The sequence below is a fragment of the Anabrus simplex genome, chromosome 14 (assembly GCF_040414725.1).
Source record: "Anabrus simplex isolate iqAnaSimp1 chromosome 14, ASM4041472v1, whole genome shotgun sequence".
Classification (NCBI taxonomy): Eukaryota; Metazoa; Arthropoda; class Insecta; order Orthoptera; family Tettigoniidae; genus Anabrus; species Anabrus simplex.
This window is the reverse complement of record NC_090278.1, coordinates 51448685-51454684: the sequence shown is the minus strand read 5'-3', so window position 1 is coordinate 51454684 and position 6000 is coordinate 51448685.

Sequence of the window (6000 nt, the reverse complement as noted above, 5' to 3'; positions counted from 1 at the left end):
GTCTCGAATAGGTGGACTGAATTCTGAGTGTTTGAGATTTCACCTCGGGTTACTGCCTCCGCTCCGGTTTCCCGCAGCCACGTCGAGCCCGATGACAGTATTCCCTCAGTCCCACCTAGGCTCAAACACATCAATTAGTATTCTACTAATTATGCATTTCAATGTCAGTTCCTGACAAGTTACAGAAACAACTAATATTCTATTAGTGCAAGCTTTCGCTACTGTTTACACTTGTGACGGTATAGAACAGATAGTTTTCAACTATCAAGAACTCTAGCTTTTCAATGGACTTTCGCATCAAGATAGATTCATGTATATATGTATATAAAGTGTACATTTTTTGGAACTTCAGTCTTCAAGCAACGTTAACTGTTTATAATTTTCATACTGCTTCGAGGAAAGTTTTATTTGAATGTATGTATATATGTTGTTAAGACTATCTGAAGCAATAAAATATAGTTGTGTTCCCATATACCTGTTCTTGTATACCACATATACCACATTACTTAAAGTAAAAAAGATCACATTACAGTGTAAGTGTAGGTCTACATTTTCATATTTTAAAGTCTATTTTCTGCCTATTTTTAAAGCATGTTTGAAGTGCCTATTTCTCTTTTTAAAACTTATTTACTTGTTTAAAAAGCCTATTTTCGGTGCCTAAAATAATATATATTTTTTTGGAGCCTAAAATTCCAGGTCTATCATCGGACACATGCCAATTGTTGACTGCTGCTTTCTGGCAAAGCAACTGAGGTGTACTTGCATTTAAAATGTTTCTTCAGATTTGAGGTACTTGTTTTATAAGACAATTTCTGTTTGCACATATTACATAATGCAAAGTTTTCATCCACTTCCTTAAAGAACTGCCACAGATCACTATTCTTCCTCTTTCTAGAAAATGCCATTTCGGTCAAGTTGCCTCGTAATACTGAGGTCAGGTGACAATATGAGAGGTAAGAAAGGAAAATACCCTCTGGGCCTTCCAAAATACAGGAGGAATACATGTTTGTTACTATTCTAGGCAAGTCTCGTGTACCACGATGCAATTTGAATGCGCGCTTAAAAATAATACCACACTGAGAGTCAACTTTACAATTTCCTAAAATTTATATTTCAAGCGATGCCGAGGATTACCAGGGTTTCAGTTATTATTATGTTCGGGAGGAATGTGCTCATTTTCTCTAAATACCTTATATACTATGATATGTTGACGTCCTTAAGAAAATTAAATCTAGAAATGTCCATATGGTTGATTATCATGGCGATGCTCCTTCCCTGAACACATCGCTTCGCGTGAATACCGTTGCGGCAGCACATGTCGTGATATCACGACTGATCACAGTATCGATCACAGTCGCAGTTTATGGGAGCAACATTCCCTAGTTCGGTATATGGGATTGAGAGGGCACACGATGATCATTTGAAGTGAAATCTTGAAATCATGGCTGATCACTGTGATAGCGTAGAAAGTAACAGTCGTTACTCTTGTTTTGTTGATATCATTGAAAAAAATCACAGATCGTGAAATAACACCCATCACTAATCACAATATTACTGGGCAGCACGACCTGCTCATTATTTGACTTTCATCTAGCGTTACATGTTATCTAGCATCTGACAATGTGCAGTCACTCGGAGCAACTCGGCTAAGTTTGGTCCGTCGCCTACGAAATACAATACGAGAGGTGGACAAAAGTCGGCAAGCTAATTGTTCGACATTCACCAGGTTCACAATCAAGTTCCCTACTCCTTCAACTTTCAAATGCACACAGGTCTTAGAAATGAAGTATTTTCATCTTATATCCCCTCATACCTCACTCCGATATCTACAAATCATAATATCTACATTAACTACTGCGCCATTGAAATCTAAGTGCTTCTATCGTCCGTGGATGACACATTTTCGGTCTGGCCACATGGAAGGGAAACATTAAATGAAATTTTGGACACCTAAATTCCATTAACAGTAAGATTAAGTTCACAATAGAACTAGAAAATGAAGGTAAATTACCTTTTCTTGATGTATTAGTATACAAGAAGAATGATGTTACACTAGGCCATGCAATGTACAAGAAACCTACACATTCTGAAAGATACCTTCATAAGTCCTCGCATCACCACCCGTGCCAAAAAGCAGCTCTCCTTCAAATGTTATTTACTACGGTGAATAACGTTGCGGACGCTGATAACCGCTCAAGTGCATTAAGAGAACTGACAACATCCATAAAGAAAAACGGCTATCCATCAGGAGACATAGCACGAGCTGTGAAGATCAAGCAGCCTAACAGGGATAGTACCATTGAGGACTACAGTAAAAAGAAGAAAGTATTCCTTCCTTACGTGGCAGGTATAACTGAAAGAATAGGAGATACAACATAATTCCAGTTTTCACCACAGACCTGAAGCTCAAATCCCTGTTTCAACCATTCAATGAAAAACCACATCTTGAAACACTGGGCGTGTATGAAGTTCCATGTGGTTGTGGTTGCTCATATATTGGCATGACGAAAAGGCTTGTCAGCACCGGGGTGAAAGAACACATCAGGTCGGTAAAGAATGTCACTCTTTCATCCTTCACGGAGAATGCCATAAACCAGTCTGCCATAGTAGAACATTTCTACAGTACAGACCATGAAATCCTCTTTGACCAGGCAAAGATCATCGCGCCTGTAAAAAACTTCTATGCTCAACTGTTAAGGGAAGCAATAGAGAAAGAGCTGTGCCCAAATAACACTAACAGGGAAGACGGCTTCAAGTTATCAAATACATGGCGACTTGTATCTCAGAAATACATGCAAAACACCATGGCACAGCGGGACACACTCAAGAAACTGTCAACAGAGGCTGGTGAATCACAGCGCAACAATCCTTGAGTCCAATTAGTGGGGTAGTACGGTCATGACTTCAACATTCCTTCGAATTTCTTTGCTCACTGTCAGCGACAGAACTTCACATGCCCTGGTGAAGGCCAATGCAATTTGGCTAAAAACTCAGCTTCATTAAATAAATATATATATAGTGGCTTTAATCCATCATTCAGTATTTCTTTACGTTAAAACAATGTGCCACGAAAACCTACGGTCATTACTTATCTATGCTAACTTCTTTAATCGAACATGCAACTCCAGTAAGCCAAAGTTTTTTGAAAATAAACAAACAAACAAACAAACAAACAAATAAATAAATAAATGACTGATGCATGCTTGCAATGCGCGGATCGGACACTAAGCTAGGCCTATTCACCTATTTGTGCAACATCGTGTGTTGTCGTCATCATTTCATCCTCATCATGATGCGCAGGTCGCCTACGGGAGTCAAATATAAAGATCTGCACCTGGCGAACCGAACCCGTCCTGGGATATCCCGGCACTAAAAGCCATACGCCATTTCATTTTTTCATCAGAGCTGCAGTAGACCTACGCTACAGAGGCGGACATTTCTTAACTACGAAACACAGATGTACCTCATGGATTCGACGTGTTTTCATTGCGTAGGTCGTACGGACGAAACTATTCACAAATATCTGCAATGTCATCAGAGCTGCAATAAGACTTGTACCCACTTCAAAGCGGAATCGTTCTTCTCTGACGAATTACGTTGGGGGGGTCTTATATGCGAGATTTATTTTTTTCATTTTCTTCGTCTCGAAAAGCCAGGGGGGTCTAATACACGAGTAAATATGGTAGTTCAAGCACACAAGTATGAAGGATGAGTTTTCCACCTAATCAATTTAATTTAATGTAAATAATGTACATAATACTTGACACTATGTAAAATAATGTATTTAATTAAATTAATGTAAGTAATATTTGACACTAGGTAAAATAAAGTTTTGATTAGGTGGAAAACCAATCCTTCATACTTGTGCGACAGATTTCGGTGAGTTTACTTATTTGAAATTAAATCTTGTCATAAATAATTTTCACACGTCAAATTAACCATGATCAAAGCATCCGTGACCAACAGGATAAATATGGAGCCAATTTCAGAAAATCGATACTATAGAGGAAATTTGATCCAATCAGATAAGCTGTTAGTAAGCAAACTGGAGTGCAAGCAATTACAGATGCTTTTTAACACATTTGCTGTCATATCTGACCAGGGTCTGATTAGGTTTCAATTGTGTAAAATACTGTATCAGTCTTTTGAATTCATGGCTGCTTTTTACATTCTAAGGTAGTGTTACCTACCAGCCCCATGGTAGCCCCATTCGGTACTTCCAGGAAAGTGCTACTGACTGAGACGACCGGGAATCTCCTAGCCGGCTTGTGGGGTGGGGCCGGCCTTTCCGTATAATGTTCTCGTCAGTTTCTTGGAAATTCAATGGGAATGTTCTGCCTCTAGTCACCTTGCAAAAATTCTGGCTGAAATTACCCGAGCTATAAAAAGGTAGGCTTGCTGCGGACAGTCCATCAGAGTTGGGCTCCGTGGTGAAGTCAATGCGAGCCCAGTGTGTTAAGGTTCCGTGACTGGGCGGAGGACAACTGAGGTGTTGGCTATGTGTTGTGGTGTCAGAGAATCCAGTGTGTAGGTGGGCTGAAGATGACTGAACAGAAGACTTGTACTACCTGAGAGTACTGTGTGCTCGTGTATTTCTGTGGACTGGGGAGCAACGCGAGTCAGCGAGGGAAGCCGCTATCCTGAGTGTGAGGGTAAATGGGTCTGTGTTAATATTAGCTCTTGAGAGTATCGTCCTGCTGTCGAATACTGTTGAGCTGTTGCTGTTTAGTTGTTCATTGCATATGAATAGTGAATTACTGGACTGTCTCTGGAGTCTAACCAACGAACAGTCATCGTGTGTTGAGTGGCCTGTAGTCCTGTGTTCAAACCCAGCGGTCCACACACAGCTGCTGTATGAGGCGACTGAACTTGGGGAAGTGAAAGTAAGGATTAACTGTCCACAGGTATAGCAATGGGCTGGACCGCCTGCTGTTCCGTAATGAAGAGGGACTTTTAAATAGCCAGTAGTTAGTAAGTGTGGCCATTCACATCTGAACAGACGCGTGTGTGTGTGTGTGTGTGTGTGTGTGTGCGCGCGCGCGCGTGCGTGTGTGCACGCGTGCATTTATTGGGTCATCCCGAAATAAATTAGAGTAATAAAACATATGTTTTATTCATAATGGTATGAGAGGCAATCAAAAAGTTTCCATTCGAAGGCTGTACAGTCGTAAACCAGGATGCCGATCAGGCAAAATCACCATGAGCAATGAGGCATACATCCTAGCGATGCACCAGGTTGAAGATCTCTATGTGATAAAACACAGTGTCCTGCTCCACATCCTTGTCCAACAGGAAGCGTCTACATATCAAGGCCTTTTTGAGTGGACAAAGGTCCACCCTAATCGCCTCATCCACTGCCCGCTCATTGTCGTCGTCCGTAATGGATGAGGCTGCCCTTGCAGATCGACCACCATCTTTTGTCGAAACGCGACCGTCACGGAACGTTGTACACCATTCCACAGCGGTGGTTTTCAACAGACGTACTGCCCTATACAGTCTTCATTCTCCGAATGATGCCCACCGGTGTTTGTCCTTCGGCAGCCAAGAACAGAATAACAGCACGTTATTCCTGTTGGACGCATTTGATAATAACTTTGCCATAGTTCACGTGGCCGCATTTAACGCACACATCCTGGCACAACACGACTGCCACACTAATACCTTGTCCTACATGTCCGTGCTTATATACCCGCATCGGAGTTGTGCTATGTTGCAATACCCTCTGAGACTTTTTGTTCACGCCTTATATGTTTGATGGACACAGTTTATCAGTATGCCGGTAGATAGTGGGCAGATAAATATTTTACTACAGCTTGCAGTAATTTCCTGCATTTTGGAATGTGATCTAAATAAAAATGTGCCTATCCCAAGGTCTGTGAAGTGTGTGCTTTGAATTCAGGTGGTGCCAAGTTATATAATGAATAGTCAAGGCAAGTAAAGCCATCGTACCATATTATCTTGTGAAGGTATGCACAAATTATCAGATTTTTAGGATTTATA